Below are 21,034 nucleotides of genomic sequence, written 5' to 3'. Positions count from 1 at the left end.
GGGGGGGGGGTGGATCCCATTCTGTGATGCCTTTTCTGTTGTGACAGGCTCCCTCGTGCATGCCTACATTTAGGGCGGGCTGAGGAGACCCCTCATTGCTGACAGTTATGTGCTCTACCTCTGTTTTGATTATACTATTGTTTTATGGTTCTATGATGTTACTGATTGTCTTTTATTTGCATACCGGTATCAGACGTGACATTTACCACTGCTGGGACTGGGGGGACTAGGATTCGGGGGCTCCCTCTCCGACCTGTCTACCCACCAACCCAAGTAGGACAGTGCTTTAAACCCAGTGTACATCTGGTAAGCGCTATAGCATAATTGTGCTGTTTTAGTATACCCTTCCTGTACTGTTGAGTGTGGACAACCCTTAATTTCCCTCTCCCCCTGGGGTTGAGGTGCCCGGCCTCTTTTTCCCCTTACCTTTCCTTCCATTTGCCCTTCCTTTCTCCCCCTTAGTTCCCGCCATCCATTACCTACCCAAAACCTACCTTGGTTCAACTTTCTTTGCCTTTCTCTGACGTCCCCCTCCCCCTCCCAGAGGAGCGATGGCAGACTCAGTCAAGGTCACCTCTCTAAACGTTAAGGGACTGAACTCCCCTGAAAAATGGTGGATCCTCCTGTGAGAACTGAAGACTTCCTGTACTGATGTGGCCTTTATACAAGAAACACATTTTAAAAATACTAACCTCCCCTTTCTATGGTCGAGATCCTTCCCTAAGGTCTACCAATCTACTAACCCCTCCTCTAAGACCAAGGGAGTCTCCATTCTGATCTTTAGCAGGCTCCCCTGGGTTCTCCAGGATTCTCTGGTGGACCCTGGGGGCCGATATCTTTTTCTTAGGGGCCACATTGGAGAGTGCCTTTTTACATTTGCCACTGTGTACGCTCCCAATGATCACCAAGACACGTTCCTCAGAACTACCCTGCACAGATTATGTAACTTTTGGGAGGGCCAGTTGATATTAGGTGGGGACTTTAATGTCCCCTTTCGCCATCGGTTGACACTTCTGCCTCTTGCTCCTCACTCCTCATTTCCTCTAGAAAGCGGATTACTAAGTGTTTACTGAATGACCAATTAGTTGACTTCTGGCGTCTGCAACACTCTGGGGAAAGGGACTACTCTTTTTGCTCTTCCCCTCACAAATCATACTTGAGGATAGACTTCTTCTTGATTCCACATGACCAACTGCACTTGGTGAGCTCTTCCTCCATCGGCCATATTACTTGGTCCGACCATGCTCCTGTAGCCCTTACCTACACCCTCTCTAGGAACCCCTCACCTAGGTCTCTATTCTGGCACCTTAATGAGAGCCTCCTCCAGATACCGGAAGTTTTAGCAGATGTGACCAGGGAATTGGACCTTTATTTCCAAGAAAACTAAACGCAGGACTGCGACCCGGGGATAATTTGGGAGGCTCAAAAGTCAGTACTCCGCAGAGTACTTATCAGGCATGGAGCGCGCATCAAACAAACACGGAAGGAACAGCTTGCTAATCTGTTTCGTGAACTTGCCTCTGTGGAAGCGAAACATAAACATGCCCCCTCACGGACCTTAGAGATTGAATTGGGGACACTCCGTACCCAGATTGCTGACCTACTCCATTATAAAGCGAAAGCGGCACTCCGTTTTGTCGTAAACTGACGTAGGAGTCAGGGGACAAATGCGGAAAAATCTTAGCCAGGTCGGTAAAGGAGTTGAAATTTGCCTCTTACATACCACAGTTGATAGATGAGAATGGCCAGAGGGCCTCTACCCCAACCCAAATAGCCAAAGTCTTTGAAAAATGTTACTCTGATCTCTACAACCTGCCCGATTCAGGGTCCGGACAGGACAATATAGACAGATATGTAACCGGTTCTGGTCTACCAACCCTCTCATCGGACTCATGGGAGTACTTGGAGGACCCGATCACACTGGAAGAAGTCCAGACGGCCGTGGGACCTCCGAAGGCGGGTAAGGCTCCAGGCCCTGACGGATATACCGCACAATACTATAAGACCTTCCTCCCTATTCTCGGCCCGCGCTTGGTGATTTTATTTAATACTCTGAGCTCGAATGGGGATTTTCCTGAGGACACCCTTAGAGGCCACATCTCGTTGATACCTAAGGAGGGCAAAGACCCGGGCCTATGTGGGAGCTACAGACCCATTTCCCTCCTAAATTCGGTCCTAAACTATTCTCTAAAATGCTTGCCACGTGATTGGCACATCACTTGCAGTTCCTTATACATATTGACCAGTTAGGTTTTATTCCCACCAGGAAAGATAGGGACAACACCATTAAGGTGCTTACCCTGGTCCATAAAGCAAAGTCATCTGGGACCCCTTGTCTTTTCGTGAGTACTGATGCCGAGAAGGCTTTTGATCGGGTCAAATGGACATTCGTGTTCTCGATCCTTCGCCATATAGGTCTGAGTGAACGGATGCTGGCATGGATAAGTGAAATATACTCACGCCCTTCAGCTCAAGTCAAAGCGAATGGGGTGCTCTCATCTCCCCTTGACATCGGGAATGGGACCAGACAGGGTTGCCCCCTGTCGCCCCTGTCATTGGACCCCTTTCTCTCCACAATTCGACAAAAGTCAGACATAACGGGACTCCAAATGGGTATTATTGAGTGCAAGATATCTGCCTACGCGGATGACATGCTGCTTTTGCTGACAAATCCCAGAGTTTCCTTGCGAAATCTCCTTCGGGAATTCCAGATATACAGGATACTTCTTGAAATCAGAGGCCATGGGGGTTGCAGTCCCCCCCCAAACGTTACTAGACTTGCAGTCTAATTTTCGATTTACATGGACCCATACAGCCCTTAAAACTTCCCCCCACCCCTTGTCACTAAGATCCGCAGTTTGCTTCACGGGTGGCATTCTGGCCTCCATTCCTGGTTCAGGAGATGCAATCTCATTAAAATGAACATACTCCCTTAATTTACCTATCTTTTCCAAGCTCTCCCGATCCAGATTCCAGTCCCGTTTTTTAAGCAAGCTCAATCCTTGCTCACTCAATTTAACTGGGCCCATGAAAATCCCAGACTTAAGCGGTCACAGCTGACATTGTCCAAACAACAGGGAGGGTTGGTTCTCCCTGACTTGCGACGCTACTACCTGGCCTCCCATCTGGGGCATGTATTGGACTGGAATCGAAACAAACTTTCTAAACTCACTCCCGAATTCTGCTAAGAAGCGCCATGTGGTGCTATAAGGATTTACCCACAGAATTGACGTCACATCCCACTATAGGGGCTTAGTTGAAAGTCAGTCACCTGATCGCTACCCAAAACACACTCACGTCTTTGACTTCCCCCCTATTCCCTATACGTGGCCATCCGAACTTTGAACCGGGGACCCACTTAGAAATTCCAACCTAGACAATGTGTCTAAATTCGTCATTGATGGAAAATGGCCTTCTTTCTCAACCCTAACAGATCCGACAGGGCTTTTCCAACTGCCTTTTTGGAGAGCGGCGCAACGACATCATTTTCTCCATTCCATCCCCAATTCTCAAACGTTCGCCCGCCCTCAGACGGAGTTTGAGACTCTATGCAGGAGCGAAGGCCCTTTGGCCCACATTCTCTCTCAAACAGATTACCCACACTTAACCTGTCTGTCCAACTGGGAAAAGGACCTTAATTGTTCGTTTTCCCCAGCACAGAGACAATGCATTATCACTTTGGCTCTCAAAACCTCGCTGTGCACGAAGATACAGGAGACAAATTTTAAACTTCTCACCAGGTGGTATTTGACACCATCAAAGCTGCATAAGTGTTTCCCCTCTTCCTCGAACATATGCTGGAGGTGTGGAGAAGAAGAGGGCACATTGCTCCACATTTTTTGGTCCTGCCCCAGCTTGGTGGACTTCTGGACAGAGATCTGATGCATAACACAAAAATTCACAGACTTCTCCATCCAGGAAGAGGCTGCATTCTTTCTCTTGCACCATTCACAGATTCCCTTTAAGAAGTACAAAAAAATCAATTTTACGGCATGTGATAAATGCGACGAAATCCTGCATCCCTCTCTATTGGAAACAATGTTTCCCCCCTTTCATTACTCACTGGCTTAGGAAAATAGAGGACATTAAATAAAATGGAGGACTTGATCCTCACATCACAAGGTAAACAAGAATTTTTTAAACAAACCTGGGACATCTGGAATACCTTTATATTCTCACTGGAAGGATGTCGCCTGCTATCGCCTTAGTGCTCTGAGCTTTCCTTGACTGGCCCCTTGGACAGTGGCTGCCATCGTGTCTCGTCCCCTCTTCTCCTTTCCTGATCTTTCACCCTGCTTAGCCTCCAAGATCAGACGAGATGGAAAAGATTCAGGGTGATGTAGCCGTAGCCAATATCTTCAGGCACTCTCAACTCTCTTGACAAACGCCAAGATGGTCACCTTGGGAACAAGCGGAAAAAAATAGGTCAACGGCAACAACATAAAAAGAAGCCTACGGCATCTGGAAATCCCAGGCGGTCTCCCATTCAGGTACTAATCTGGTCCCAACCCTGCTTAGCCTCTGAGATCAGATGAGATTGGGCTCTTACAGGGTGATGTAGCCATAGGAGATTTCTTCAGGCACTCTCAACCCTCTTTCCCTGTGACACTGCGCTATCCAAAAAAGAAAGAAAGCTGCTAACACAATCACAAGGATAAAACAGTGAATAATAAAACAAATACCAAACCAAAGTGTAGCGCTTAACAAAGTTATGAATAGTCGAGTTAGTGCATCATCATACAGTTTAACCAAAACACCTTAAGTGTGACAATTCTTGAAAACTTGCATAGAAATAAAAAATACAGTCCAAACGAATAAAAATAAATTAAAAGTCTCTATGTGAGGAGTTGATCCAGTCCAAACGTGAAATACAGGTCACCATCCACCTTCTTAAATGAGACTAGCATGCAGGCACCCTGTGATGTTCCCGTCACCTTTAGAATTAAAGGCTTACCGGATAGTATGGATCCAAACGAATCTATATTCGAAGGATCATACAAGCTTATGACTTAGAAGCCAAAATTTGCAGGTGTAGATTTTCAAGGAAGTATCAACTCAGACTCCTCATAAAGTTGTCCCAACTAGTTGTTAAATCCACATCAGTATACTCCAGCTCAAAATGTTGAACTCATACAAAGGAAAAATAAGGAGCCACAATAGTGTAAATCCGTTTAAGAGAAAAAAAATTTAATAAAAAAGTAATGAACTCACATGTAACCAAAGAAATCAAGCGCTTAATCCATAAAAACTGCTGTAGCACTGTTTTTATGGATTAAGCGCTTGATTTCTTTGGTTACATGTGAGTTCATTACTTTTTTATTAAATTTTTTTTCTCTTAAACGGATTTACACTATTGTGGCTCCTTATTTTTCCTTTGTATGAGTTCAACATTTTGAGCTGGAGTATACTGATGTGGATTTAACAACTAGTTGGGACAACTTTATGAGGAGTCTGAGTTGATACTTCCTTGAAAATCTACACCTGCAAATTTTGGCTTCTAAGTCATAAGCTTGTATGATCCTTCGAATATAGATTCGTTTGGATCCATACTATCCGGTAAGCCTTTAATTCTAAAGGTGACGGGAACATCACAGGGTGCCTGCATGCTAGTCTCATTTAAGAAGGTGGATGGTGACCTGTATTTCACGTTTGGACTGGATCAACTCCTCACATAGAGACTTTTAATTTATTTTTATTCGTTTGGACTGTATTTTTTATTTCTATGCAAGTTTTCAAGAATTGTCACACTTAAGGTGTTTTGGTTAAACTGTATGATGATGCACTAACTCGACTATTCATAACTTTGTTAAGCGCTACACTTTGGTTTGGTATTTGTTTTATTATTCACTCTCAACCCTCTTGACTAACGCCAAGATGGTCACCTTGGGAAACAAACAAAAAAAGCAAGTCAACGCCAACAACATAAGAAGAATTCTACAGCACCTAGTATTCCCAGGTGGTCTCCCATCCAGGTATTAACAAGGCCCGACCCTGTTTAGTCTCTGAGATCAGACGAGATCTGGTGCTTTCAGGGTTATGTGGCAATAGGCGAGCTCTTCAGGCACTCTCAACCCTCTTGACAAACACCAAGATGGTCACCTTGGTGAACAAACAAAAAAACAAAACAAGTCAACGCCAACAACATAAAAAGAAGCCTACAGCACCTAGTATTCCCAGGTGGTCTCCAATCCAGGTACTAGCAAGGCCGACCCTGTTTAGCCTCTGAGATCAGAGGAGATCGGGGCTTTCAGGCTTATGTGCCCATAGGCAATCTCTTTGGGCACTCTCAACCCTCTTGACAAATGCCAAGATGGTCACCTTGGGAAACAAGCGAAAAAAAACAGGTCAAAGCCAACAACATAAAAAGAAGCCTACGGCATCCAGTATTCCCAGGCGATCTCCCAATCAAGACACTAACCAGACCAGATCCTTCTATGGCACCTGGTCTTCCCAGGTAAACTCCCATCCAGGTACTAACCAGGCCTGACGCTGCTTAGCCTATGAAATCAGACGAGATCGGGTGCTTTCAGGGTGATGTGGCCGTATGCGTTCTCTTCAAGACACGCCCAACCCTCTTGACAAACGCCTAGATGGTCGCCTTGAGAAACAAGCGAAAAAAACAGGTCAAAGCCAACAACATAAAAAGAAGCCTATGGGCTTACAGCGGACCTTTAAAGATTGGACCCACTAGCTCAGTCATGGTTCGGACGCTGTAATGTGTTGAAGATGAACGCGATGCCACGACTCTGTATCTACTACAAGCCTTACCTATCAAAATACCCCAGACTTTCTTTCATGCGGTTCGCTCAATCTTTATCAAGTTCCTCTGGCACAGCAAACATACGCGTATTGGTAGGGCAATGCTATTGCGACCGAAATTGCAGGGAGGTATTGGCTTCCCGGACCCTGCTCTATATTACACAGCGACGCACATGACACGGGTGGTTGACTGGTGCGGGCATGGGGAACTGAAGCTATGGGTCAAGCTAGAGCAGGAGATGGCGTGGGTTCCACTGGCCATTGGAGCCCTGTGTGACTACTCACCCGATAATTGGCCCCTCGCTCGCCGAGATGGATAGTTTTTTTCACCTTTACCACCTGACTAACTTCCCTTCTCCTATGACCCCAATTATTGGACATCCTAGATTCCCTCCGGGCCTGTCTGACCAGGCCATTACCAGGCAAGCCCTGAAAGGGCTTCTGAGAGCAGCTCTATTTCTTGGACCCACGGGCTGGATTCCCACGAGCACCATACTGCTAGAGCAAGTACCTGTTGCATTGGATAGCTGGAGAGCTAGACAGCTCATCCATTTCCTCGGTTCACTACCTAACCATTCGTTCTTCTCTAGACAATTCCACCCCTTCGAGGAACTTTGCCTGGATGATGGCCCAATTCGTGGTTCCCTCTCTAGGTCCTTCCAAATCCTGACAGATGCACAATCCTCCACGGATCCGCCCCTTCCTAGCTAAATGGAAAAGGGACTTACAAACTACGTTCTCCAAACTACATAAGGACAGAATACTCTTTTTCGCCCATAAGTCGTCACTCTGCAGTAAATATCAGGAGATCTCATATAAGCTGATCACACGCTGGTATCGTACACTGGTGGTGTTGGCCAAAATATTCCCCGGTCAATCTGACCGCTGCTGGCGCTGTGAGCAACAGGCTGGCACCATTCTCCACATTTTCTGGGAATGCCCTAAATTACAAACATTCTGGCAGCCTGTCCTGAGACTCATCCACAAGTTCACAGACATTTCCTTAGCCAATGATCCCGCAGCAGTTCTTCTCAATCTAACTCCTATGTTGAGAAAGCGTTATCATAAGTCCTTACTTAACCACTTCCCACCCGGCCGTATATATGCATCAGGAACGTCCTTCAGAAGGAGCGGGATCGCGCGCGCGCGTGCCCGCGCAGTGGCGCGATCCCGATGTGCTCGTGTCACCCGGACACGGCACATCTCAGATCGGCAGGAGGGCTCTGTGATTGGCCCTCCTGATCACATGATGGCCGTGTCCAATCACGGCCGTCATGTGATGTAAACAAAGAGCCGGTTGCTAGGCAATCGGCTCTCCTCACACGGAAGTCATCGCTGAGGAGAGGAGAGCAGAACGCTGCAGCCGGCTGATGATCAGTGAGTATGAGCTGTTTTTTACAGCTTTTTACTCACTGATCATGAGTCTAGTGTAAACACACAACACACAACACAGTGTAAACACAATCCCCACATATGTCCCCAAAACACACATGTCCCCAAAACATACATGTCCCCAAATAATAAAAACACATGTCCCTAATAATAAAAACATGTCCCCCGCATATGTCCCACTAAAATCACATGTCCCAATGATTATCTGCACACATATGTACGTGATCACCTGCACACATATGTACATGATCATTTGCGTACATATGTCCGTGATCACACAAACCAATTATTATACACTTAACGGAATTTTTTTTACCAAAAGCATGTAGCAGAATACATTTTGGCTTAAATTTATGACAAAATTTGATTTTATTGGATTTCTTTTAAAAAAGAAAATATTGTTTTTTTTCCAAATTTCCGCTTTTTTTGCGCTTATATCGCAAAAAATAGTAGTGAATAAATAACACCAAATAACACCAAAATAAAGCTCTATTTGTGCGAACAAAATGATAAAAATTTCATTTGGGTACAGTGTAGCATGACCACACAATTGTCACTGAAAGCGCTAGAGCGATGAAAGCTGAAAATTGGGCTGGGAAGGAAGGGGGCGAAAGTGCCCTGTATTGAAGTGGTTAAACATCTCCTCAATGCAGCTAGGGCCTGCATCCCAAGTCAGTGGAAACAGCAATCTGCTCCAACGGTGACCCAGTGGTTCGCAAGGTTAAATGATATTGAACGAATGGAAGACCTGACTGCCACGATGAGGGATAAAACAGAGGAGCATGGGAACAGATGGTTCTACTGGACCCAGTTTCGCTTTTCGGAAGAATACCTCCGCGAGACATAGTAAGCTCATGGTGATCGTTGGAGATCGCTGTTCCAAACGTTGGACAGCTGATGAGCTGGTAAACCGAGGGCGTCTCTTGCTCCCAGGGAGGGGACCCCACCCTATCCACTCTACCCACGACACCCTCTTACCCCTTCTTTTCCTTTTCTGCCATTTCCTTCCCCAATCTTCTCTTTCCCCTTCTCCCTCCTTTCAGTTCTACTATTTCCCTTCTTACCTCAAAAAAGGGAAAAGAAAATGGTATGTTCCGACCCCATTTGACTACTACACAATACTCTTCCCCTATCTATGGATATCTAAACTCTTCGAGGGTTAGCAGGACTAGTATCAATAATATTTTAAGTGGTAGAGGATCCCAACGAGATGGAGCTTTAATCTCATCTTGATATGACCGCAAAGCTTTACATGTGCTATTCTCCTCGGACTTCTTACCATTGGCTCTGATATCCATGCAATATGATTGTTTGTTTGTAACTATTTGTATCACACATTCTGTGAAGTTGCCTTTGCATTGTATGTCGCATACTACTAAATAAAAAATAAAAAAAGAAGCCTATGGCACCTGGTATTCCCAGGCGGTCTCCCATCCAGGTACTAACCAGGCCCGACACTGTTTAGCCTCCGAGATCAGACGAGATTGGGCGCTTTCAGGGTGATGGGGCCGTAGGTGATCTCATCGGGCACTCTCAACCCTCTTGACAAACGCCAAGATGGTCACCTTGGGAAACAAGTGAAAAAAAAACAGGTCAAGGCCAACAACATAAAAAGAAGCCTACAGCACCTAGTATTCCCAGGTGGTCTCCAATCCAGGTATTAGCAAGGCCCAACCCTGTTTAGCTTCTGAGATCAGAGGAGATCGGGCGCTTTCAGGGTTATGTGCCATAGGCAATCTCTTTGGGCATTCTCAACCCTCTTTATAAATTCTTTATTTTCATAATATAGTATAGTCTTTCATTTCTAGACACATACACATCTACATCTTATATTTAAACCAAGCCGTTCATAATTTCATCGTGCTAGATTTCTCCTATTACATTACCTATTTCCTTATATTCACTATTATTATTTTTTTTTTTTCCCCCCTTAACCTGGTATAGCCCTGGTTATTTATCTTTGAAGAAAAAGAAGCAAATAATAAAACAACAGAAAATAAGAAAACGAAGAGAGAGAAAAATAAATAAATAAATAAATAATAAAATGTTCTCCTTTCACCTCCTCCCCCTCTCTCATCCCCCTCCTCCCCCACCCCTCCCCAAGAAAGAAAAAGAAAAAAACCGAAAACAAACAGGGATCAGCATCTACTGGTTTTGTTCCCTATATAAAATATAGGGTTTCCATACTTCATGATACCTATCTTCTTGCTCTTTCAGTATCATAGTCAGATTTTCCATTTGTTGGATCTCCAATACCCTGCTCATCCATTGTGATTCGGTTGGAGCCAGCGTCGTTTTCCATAAAACTGGGATGCATGCTTTTGCTGCTGTAAGCAAATGCCTTAAGAGAGATTTTTTATATTTTTCTATAGATAACGGAACATCGTGCAATAGAAAAGCCGCCGGATTTTCCCCAAGAGACACATCTGTTATTTCCTTTACTGTTTCCGATACCATCTTCCAGAAATCTTTTACCCCGGTACACTCACAGAATATATGTAATAAGGTTCCCTCGGCTCTCTGGCAGCGCCAGCACAAATTTGATACTTGTGGGTATATCCGGTGCAATACTTCTGGGGTCCTATACCATCTAGACAAAATTTTGTAGCCCCCTTCTTGGTATCTAGTTGCTATCGACGCCTTATGTGTGAACATGAAGATCTTATTTTTCTGTAAGTCTGAGAAAGTGACTCCCAGGTCCCTCTCCCATGCTCGTATAAAAGTTAGGTCTTGTGAAACTTCTTGTTCCATCCGCAATACGTACATTGATGAGAGGGAATGTTTCAGTGGTTCACCTTTTAAGCATATCTGTTCAAACTCAGATAGTATCCTGATCACCGGTATTCTCTGCCTACTTATTCGCAGAAACGCATTTAACTGTACTCGCCTAAATGGGTCCAAGTCCTCCCTAAATTCTTGTTCGATCTCTTCCTTATACATTACATGATTATCAATTGAGAAATGTATAATCCTACTGATTCCCTTTCGTCTTAAATCCCTAAAAACCTTATCTGTTAAACCTGGCTGAAAACCAGGAGTGCCCAGTACTGGTATCATAGGGCTTGGATGTTCTGATATCCTGGTTTTCTTAAATAGCTTTTGGACTACCTGTAGTGTGGCACCCACTGTCGGATGTCTCCGTACTTCCTGTGGTATTTCTACATCTGAGAGCCACACTATTCCTTCCAATGGTATCGGGATTATTGCTTGTTCCATATCGATCCAAGGTTTTTCTTTTTGGATTCTACACCAATCTATTACCCGTGTTAGATGTGATGCCTCATAGTAGCCTACTGGATCTGGGAATCCTACCCCTCCTCTCTCTTTAGGTAATATCAGAATATCCCTACGTATTCTCGCTTTTTTACCTGCCCATATAAATTTTATGAATCTTGATCTCAAATCTCTCAGATATGTTCCCGGGAGCTTTATCGGTAGAGTTTGGAACAAATATAACAACCTCGGCATTACGTTCATTTTGATTATATTGATTCTCCCAAACCATGTAAAAACCGTTTTGTCCCAACGTTCTAGATCTAGCTTAATCTGACGTATTAATGGGATAAAGTTTAGTTCCAACAGTCTGTTCAACTTGTTTGATATTTTAGTCCCTAAATAACATATGTGGGAATCCGTCCATCTAGACGCGAAATGCGCCGCTAGCTGAGATTTCATTTCATTATTCATTTCTACTCCCATCGCTTCCGATTTGCTATAATTTACTTTAAAGTTAGATATCTCTCCATATCTGCGAAGCTCCAGTAACAAAGAAGGTAAAGAAATCCCTGGGGAGGTTATAAAAAACATCAGATCGTCCGCATATGCGGCCAATTTATGTTCATCATTTTTTCTTATTGAAATGCCCTGAATATCCGGGTTAGCCCGGATTGTTCTCAAAAAGGGTTCTAATGTAAGAATAAATATGATAGGGGAGAGTGGACATCCCTGACGTGTTCCATTCCTTATACAGAATGGTTCAGACATTGTCTCATTTATTTTTACCCTAGCTTTTGGGCAGGAATATAAACTATCAATCCAATTCTGTATCCCCTTTTTCAATTCTATATGCTGTAGCGTTGCTCTCAGGAATGTCCAGTCGACCCTATCAAATGCCTTTTCCGCATCTGCCGATATAGAAGCCTACAATAACTGGTATTCCCAGGTGGTCTCCCATCCATGTACTAACCAGGCCTAACTCTTCTTAGCCTCCAAGAGCAGACGAGATTGGGTGCTTTCAGAGTGATGAGATCAGAGGAGATCGGGCGCTTTCAGGCTTATGTGCCCATAGGCAATCTCTTTGGGCACTCTCAACCCTCTTGACAAATGCCAAGATAGTCACCTTGGGAAACAAGCGAAAAAAAACAGGTCAATGTCAACAACATAAAAAGAAGACTACGGGGAGATTAGAAGCAATATCCTGGGGGGAGTGGTCTGAGCATGGCTGAGTGAGGGCGTGCAGAGTCTGTGCTCCTAGCTGAACCGCCAGTCATAGGTGATTTGCACCTGAGGATCCCGGAATGAGTGCACCTAGACAGAGAGAAACAAAAACCTCGCGCAGAGCTGCAGGGTGTAGTGCCCCACAACCCGCTATACAGAAGTATTTCTCCCCGAGGCGGATGTCAGCTGCCGGGCACATCGCGGAGACTACGGACGTAGCTAAACCCCGCGAGGTGGCGAGTGCTCGGACAAACAGGGGGGAGATGAAAAGCGCAATCGAGGCTGGGAACGGCAGAGAGGAAAACGAAGGAGCTACCCCTCGCACTAAACAATCGGAAGTGGAGGTGAGCGTGCGAGCGAATAGGGGGAGATGAAAAGCTCAACCGAGGCTGGGAGCGGCAGAGAGGAAAACGAAGGAGCTACCCCTCGTATTAAACGATTGGAAGCGGAGGTGAGTGCGCGGATGAACAGGGGAGAGATGAAAAGCCCAACCGAGGCCGGGAACGGCAAAGAGGAAAACGGAGGAGTCACCCCTCGTAGTATATGATTGGAAGCGGAGGATCTGAAGAGCTTAATCCAGGCTCTACCAACGAAAGCCGATATAGAGGCTCTCATTAAGAGAGTGGAGGAGACACACCGTGCTGAGATTCAGCAAGTACATACTGAGATCCAGGTAATTTCCGACCGCTTGATAGCGGGGGAGGTAAGAGTGTCCTCATTTGAAGGAAAAATGGAGAGAGTGGAAAGGGAGAGCAAAGAGCAGGGTGAGATGTTGGTGGAGATGCAGCTTCAGATCGAGGAACTTGAAGATCGCAGTCGCCGCTGCAACTTGAGGCTCCGAGATGTTCCAGAAGTCGCTGAGCAGGAGGACTTACAGGAGAAGGTAATAAGCATTTTTCACATGATTTTAGAGGGTAATGTCCCGCCCAACATGGACTTGGACAGAGTACACAGGGCGCCAGGGCCTAAACCAGCAGACCCGCAAAGGCCCAGGGATATAATTTGCCGCCTCCATAGATATGCGCATAAGGAGACTCTGCTGAGGAAGGCATGGGTGACTGGCAATATTGAGATAGAGGGTTCAGTAGTGAAGCTCCTACCTGACTTATCCCGGGCCACATTACAGCGCAGAGCACAGTTGCGTATTGTCTTGGACTGTGCACGGCGGGAGGGACATACATACAGATGGAAATACCCTCTTGCTGAGACTATACAGCGATCTTCCAAAGTTATTCGCCTTTATAGGTGTGGAGCCGTTTATGGTGCCGAACTGGAGACTCCCACTCTCTCAGCTACAGAGAGAAAAACCAGAAAGTACAGGAGGGAAAGAGAGGGAGTGGGAAAGATGAGAAAGACATATTACAGTACAATGAGACTTGTGTTAGAAACTACGCTAAATTAACTCATATCCCTGAACCTATCTTTTTTTTTTTTTTTTTCCTTTATTTTTTTTTTTGGTGCGCCTGCTGGGGCTTTTCCCCTTCTTTGTTTCTTTTTTTTTTTTTTTTCTCGTAGCCTCAACCCATAGGTTTTCAACTTGTCTAATCACTCTTGAGAAGTATGGGAGGAGAGAGATATGCTCTTAATTTCTTTTTTTGGATTGGGATGAATGGAGATAATAGGAGGCGAGGTGGGGGTAGCGGGTGGGTGGGGGGACGGGGGGGGGGTTAAAGGTGGAGAGTCTAAGATAAATACACAAATAATAAGATTAGATAATTATAATAAAGGGGGGGGGTTCGGGTCCCTGGGGGGGATTTACATGACCTAGGTTCCTAGAAGAGGTGGTCACTTAGGAGAGTATTATAATTCACTAGGGATAAAGAGAGATAGAGAGGGCGGAAATGGGAAGATTGGGGTTGCAGTGGTTTTTCCTTTTTTTTTTTTTTTAGATGTGTTGGGAGGAGGGGGGGATTTAATATATAATACATAATTTTTATTTATTTTTTTCCTCTTGTTTTTTTTTTGGGGGGGGAGTAATGGATGTGGAGGGTCAGTAAATGTATATGTGTATGATGGCGCACAGGGGATGGTCTAGACTTGTGAGGGATGAGAGGGCGGGATAAGCAGGGATAATGAGCAGGGGGGGAGAGAACACAGAATTAGAACACAAGAAACTGTGGGTTCTTTTTTTTTTTTTTTTTTTTTGGATAATTAATTAACACGGTCAATCACTAATCACTAATCACTAATATCAGTAACCTTTAATATCACCACTAATAAAATAAAGCACATAGCTAGGGACCTGGGGGAAACAGAGGGCTTACGGATTGGGACCAGACCCCCCTACCTGAACCTAAGGATGAATAAAATAACTTTATAAGATGTGGCCTCCGGCTCCGTCCCCCCCCCCTCTTTTCCTTTTCTCCCTCTCCCTCTCCCCACCTTGCCTCCCCTCCCCTTTTTTTTTTTTTTTTTTTGGGGATGAGGAATGTAAGGTATTATATTGTATTGTTGTTTTATTGTATTAATGTACGGTTCTTTTGGAACAATGTCAATACACAATATGGCTCTTGGAGGAAGGAAGAGAGAAACGGAGAGGAGACATGGAAAATGGGAAAGGGGGGGATTGATATAAATTATATTATATATATACAGGGGAGGCTTAAGCTTTGGATAAATAAATATAGAGGTGGGAACATGTATGAATTTGCAAATACAGGCGCAGCTGTGGATGTGTGAGCCCATATATGTATATGCAAGGGTATAGGTGTATATATGTAAAAGTATATACGTAGATGGGAATGGACAGACATAATTAACTTTGCCTATATTATGGCCTCTGTCTCCTTTTTTTTTTTTTTTTACCCCCCTCTTTCAAAAGAGCCATGTTGGAGTAGACACAATTTGTGTAGAGAAGTAACAGGTGATAGTAGAAAACATGATATTATAAAAGACTGGCGGAGGGCACGGGGGAAGCTCGCCCAGGAGCAGCCAAGCACAACCACAAAACCCCATTAGGTAAACACTCATAACCAGGAGGGTCCGGAAATTGAGTAGTTAAAAGCAGTAGAGCTTTGAGATTCGTGGGGAGACCGTTGGTAAACGGCCAACCCAGGGATTGGTAGTTAGGGAGGGAGGGAGGGAGTGGTAGACTAGACGGGAGGGAGGGGGGTGGGAGGGGGCTCTCCCCCCCCCTTTTTTTTTATTCCTTTTTTTTCTTTCCCCCTTTTTTTTTCTTTTTTTGCACCTTTATTTGTCTCTGCCTCTTTCCCCGAGGAGATATGGAAAATTTTAAAAATAATGTCCCTGAATGTAAAGGGGCTGAACGTTCCCGGAAAAAAGACGAATGTTATTCCATGATTTAAAGAGACTGAAGATAGATGTAGCGTTTATTCAAGAAACACATTTCAGAGAAAATAATCTCTCTCTGCTGAGGTCTACGGGGTATCCAACGGTTTACCATGCACTTAACCCGATTTCCAAAACGAAGGGAGTTACCATCATGATATCAAAAACAGTAGCATGGAATCATAGGGATTCCATGATAGATGCAAAGGGAAGGTATCTCTTTGTAAAGGGGACTATAGGAGGGGTAGGAGTTACATTAGCAACATATTATGCCCCCAATATACAACAAGACCTCTTTGTTAAAGAGATACTTGACAAACTTATGGAATTTGAAGAAGGACAGTTGATTATGGGGGGAGACCTTAATATCCCATTAATCCCCAGTGAAGATACCTCATCAGGGACATCATCAGTGACACCTAAAACAAGAAAGAGGATAGCCCAGGCATTAACAGAAACAAAACTGGTAGATATATGGCGATTATTACACCCCAAGGAAAGAGATTACTCTTTTTTCTCCAATCCGCATAGAGTGTACTCACGGATAGATATGTTTTTTATCCCGCATAAACAATTATCCTCAGTTAAGGAAGCCACTATTGGTCTAATTACCTGGTCAGATCATGCTCCAATTTTTTTTAAATATAACTTAACGGGGAAAAAACATTTAACCTCTAGGATGTGGAAACTTAATGAGAGCCTTCTTCAGGATCCTTTAGTCCTGGAGGATGTTAGAAAGGAGATAAAATTCTTCTTTCAGGAGAATGAAGGCCCAGAAAGTTCCTCGGGAACAATCTGGGAAACGCACAAGGCAGTAATCAGAGGAGTATTGATTAAGCATGGAGCAGGGATTAAGAAGGAAAGAGAAACTAAGCTAACAGAATTATTAGTAAAAATGCAACACCTAGAAGCCCAACATAAACATGCCCAGAACTTAGAAGTTGAACAAGAATTAATAAGTATACGTAGGCAAGTTACAGATCTGCTACAGTACAGAGCTAAAATGGCAATTCAGATAGGACGTAAGTGTAGCTATGAATCCGGCAATAAATGCGGAAAACAACTAGCGAGAGCATTACGGGAAATACAAACCAAGACATACATACCTATAATTAGAAAAAAAGGTGGGGAGGAAGAACGGGTGCCAGAACAGATTGCTGGTGTGCTTGGCGATTTCTACTCCTCATTGTATAATCTGAACTTGAGGGCATCAGATCAAGCTAAGATAAATGAATACATAAGTTCAAGTGAAATGCCGACTCTGACAAGTACTGCACGGGAGGAGATGGAATCCCCAATCACACTAGAAGAAGTACAAAACACGATAAAACTGATAAAAAGTGGGAAAGCCCAATATTATAAGACGCTTATGCCAGAATTATGTCCATATATGGTTAAATTGTTTAATGAAACAGGAGACATATCGACTTTCCACTCCGATACACTTAAAGCTACAATTACAGTGATACAGAAAGAAGGTAAAGACCCGAAACAATGTGGAAGCTATAGGCCAATATCTTTACTGAACGCAGATTTGAAAATATTTAGCAAACTACTAGCCTTGAGGATACAACAGTATTTGCCCTCTTTGATTCATCAAGATCAAGTGGGATTTGTCCCAACAAGAGAATCAAGGGACAATACTATTAAGGCCTTAAACCTAATACATACAGTTAACTCTACCGAGACCCCCTGTATATTTCTGGGAACAGATGCAGAAAAGGCTTTTGATCGGATGGGGTGGGGGTTTATGTTCTCGGTACTCCGACATATAAAGCTAGGAGGGAAAATGATGGGCTGGATAACAAGCCTGTATGAAAAACCTACAGCTCAAGTAAGAGTAAATGGAGTGGTATCTACATCTTTCCCAATAACAAATGGGACCAGACAGGGATGTCCATTGTCCCCTTTGTTATTTGCGTTGACCCTTGAACCACTTCTATGCAGAGTAAGGCTCAACAGGGATATCCAAGGAATAACCATAGGAGAAACCCATAATAAAGTTGCAGCATATGCAGATGATATGCTTTTTACAGTGACGAACCCGATAATCTCGCTCCCAAATCTATGTAAGGAAATCGAGACATACAGTACACTATCCTACTTTAAAATAAACTGCTCCAAGTCAGAAGCCTTAATGATAGCAGTCCCAGAGAAAATGATGAGACTAATAAAATTAAATTATAAATTTAACTGGACGGACTATGGCTTGAAATACTTGGGAATAACGATCACAACAGACCTCAATAAGATATATGAATTAAATTTCGCACCAGTATTGAAGATGGTACGAGGATGCCTGGAGAGATGGCACAGGGGAATACATTCCTGGTTTGGAAGAAATAATATAATCAAGATGAATATTTTGCCAAAACTCCTGTACCTCCTCCAGGCAATCCCAATGTTAATACCAAGAAAATTTTTCAGAACTATACAAACATTACTTATGAAATTTATCTGGGCAGACAAACAACCAAGGATACGGAGGACATTATTAACATTACCAAAGCAATACGGGGGATTAGCAACACCAGACATATATAAATATTACCAGGCAATACATCTAGGTAGATTACTAGACTGGTGTCGACATGGAGATCAGAAAATATGGGTAAAATTAGAGCAAGCACAATGTAGGGAGCTATTACATAGAGCACCTTGGTGCTACAGAAATTTGACCTCAGACACGAAGCTACACCCTACAATAGGACCCACATTACAGATATGCTACCATCTCTTAGCTAAGAATAAGATATCGACACAGAACTCCCCTCTAGTCCCTATATTGGGCAACCCCCGATTTATACCAGGCATACAGAAAGGACCTTTTGATAAGTTGATTAAAAAAGGAATATACCAAGCCTTGCATTTCGTGAAAAAAGGTAAATGGCCAACAATGCAGGAGATGATAGATAGAAAAGGCCCCTTTCAATTAGATTTCTGGCAGGCGGCACAATTAGGACATTTTCTAAGAACAGAGATAGAGCCAGAGTTATTAGATCGAGACTATATGCCATTTTGAGAAACTCTGTACGGAAAAGGAACCAATTACGCATGTAATCTCGAAAATGTATGCGTTACTGATTAAACCCGTAGAAAATTTTCAGTTACCCTTCTTTCGGAAGTGGGAAATAGACTTAGGAAGGATTTTCTCCGAGGAGCAGAAGAAAAAGATGATACAATCAATTTTTAAAACAGCAACAAAATTACAGGAAACTAATTATAAAATGATTGCACAGTGGTACAGAACACCAGAAAAACTTCAAAAATATTTCCCTCATATATCAAATAAGTGTTGGAGGTGCCAGAAAGAAGTGGGAAATTTTTTACATATATTTTGGTCATGTCCAAAAATTAAGAAATACTGGAAAGATGTACGAGAGATCGTTCAAAAATTTAGCGAAGTAGAAATACGGGAGCACCCAGCAGTATTCCTTCTGAACTTGTCAGAGACCTCAGGAAATATAGGTGGGAATTCCATCCTGTGTCACTTGGTAAATACAGCCAAGTCATGTATAACACTTAGGTGGAAACAAATACAACCCCCCAGTGTGAACATGTGGTTGAAGAAAGTTGAGGAGGTGAACAGGATGGAAGACCTAATATGGACAGCTAGGAAAAGAAGGAAAACGTACTTGGAAATATGGACACCATGGAACCTCTATATCTCCTCGGGGGAGGGAAGGAGACGGATCGATGCGATTTAGGGGGGTGGGGGGGAGATTTTGGGGAAGGAGATGGGAACTCCCCCTCTCTCTCCCCCCCCCCTCCCCCTCTCTTTGGCTTGGTTCCCCCCCTTTTTTTTTTTTTGGGGGGGGGAGAATAGGGGGGAAAATATTAGGGGGGGAAGATGAGAAAGAAGAGGATAACAATACAACTCTGATCTGATTGGGAACAGTACCAACCTAGGATCAGACATGGGGTATGTGGGACTGAGAGAGAAGTTTCTATGATACTGTCCCGATATATTATATATATTACCACTAACCTTCTCTCTGTGGATTTATACATTACACTATAAGGGGAGTAAGAAGCGAAGGGAATAGAATGAATTGTTATGCTATTTTTGTTTATTATGTATGAATATGGAAACTTGATGTATGACTCTTAGATTGTTTATGTAAAATTCTATTCTTGTTTACTTGAGAAAAAAATGGAAAGGGAAAAAATAAATAAATAAAGAAATTGAAAAAAAAAAAAGAAGACTACGGCACCTTGTATTCCAAAGCCATCTCCCATCCAGGGACTAACTAGGCCCAACACCTTTTTAGCCTCAGAGATGAGAAGAGATAGGGCTCTTTCAGGGTGATGCTGCTGTAAGCGAACTCTTTGGGCACTCTAATCCCTCTTGACAAATGCCAAGATGGTCACCTTGGCAAACAAGCAAAAAAAAAAACCGAATCAACGCCAACAACATAAAAAGAAGCCTACAATAACTGGTATTCCCAGGTGGTCTCCCATCCAGGTACTAAGCAGGCCTGACTCTTCTTAGCCTCCAAGATCAGACGAGATTGGGTGCTTTCAGAGTGATGAGATCAGAGGAGATCGGGCGCTTTCAGGCTTATGTGCCCATAGGCAATCTCTTTGGGCACTCTCAACCCTCTTGACAAACACCAAGATTGTCACTTTGGGAAACAAGCGAAAAAAAAAACAGGTCAACGCCAACAACATAAAAAGAAGTCTATGACACCTGGTATTCCCAGGCGGTCTCCCATCCAGGTACTAACAAGGCCCGACTCTTCTTAGCCTCCAACATCAAATGAGATCGGGTGCTTTCAGGGTGATGTGCCCGTAGGCAATCTCTTCAGGCACTTTCAACCCCCTTGACAAACGCCAAGATGGTCACCATGGGAAATAAGCAAAAAAATAAAAAATAAGTTGGAAGCTAGAGACAATACGGCCCGAATCATCAATTTAATCCATGCGGCGCATGTACAGGGAAGGCCCTTGCTTATGTTGTCAACGGAGGCGGAGAAGACCTTTGACAGGGTGGCCTGGCACTTTATGCAGGCCACCCTGGAACATATAGGTCTTGGCCCCAACATGATGAGCTGGGTAATGTCGCTTTACTCCACGCCGTCGGCAGCGGTACGGGTGAACGAGTGGTGCTCGGACTCTTTCCCCATCACTAATGGGACGAGGCAAGGGTGCCCATTGG

The 21,034-nt window shown here is 43.9% G+C and overlaps 5 pseudogenes; all 5 read right to left on the bottom strand.

Annotated features, from left to right (window-relative positions):
* Positions 1 to 5,931: 5,931 nt before the first annotated feature.
* On the bottom strand, positions 5,932 to 6,050 carry LOC143950103 (5S ribosomal RNA; annotated as a pseudogene).
* A 3,498-nt stretch (positions 6,051 to 9,548) lies between these two features.
* On the bottom strand, positions 9,549 to 9,667 carry LOC143947265 (5S ribosomal RNA; annotated as a pseudogene).
* A 100-nt stretch (positions 9,668 to 9,767) lies between these two features.
* On the bottom strand, positions 9,768 to 9,885 carry LOC143950027 (5S ribosomal RNA; annotated as a pseudogene).
* Positions 9,886 to 20,300: 10,415 nt separating this feature from the next.
* On the bottom strand, positions 20,301 to 20,419 carry LOC143949771 (5S ribosomal RNA; annotated as a pseudogene).
* A 135-nt stretch (positions 20,420 to 20,554) lies between these two features.
* On the bottom strand, positions 20,555 to 20,673 carry LOC143949900 (5S ribosomal RNA; annotated as a pseudogene).
* Positions 20,674 to 21,034: the final 361 nt, after the last annotated feature.

This window comes from Lithobates pipiens, unplaced genomic scaffold, assembly GCF_037356315.1.
Source record: "Lithobates pipiens isolate NorthernLeopardFrog02 unplaced genomic scaffold, aLitPip1_a1.2 Scaffold_30, whole genome shotgun sequence".
NCBI classification, from domain to species: Eukaryota; Metazoa; Chordata; class Amphibia; order Anura; family Ranidae; genus Lithobates; species Lithobates pipiens.
Note: the sequence above shows the minus strand (reverse complement) of the source record. Positions and strands in the feature narration are given on the sequence as shown.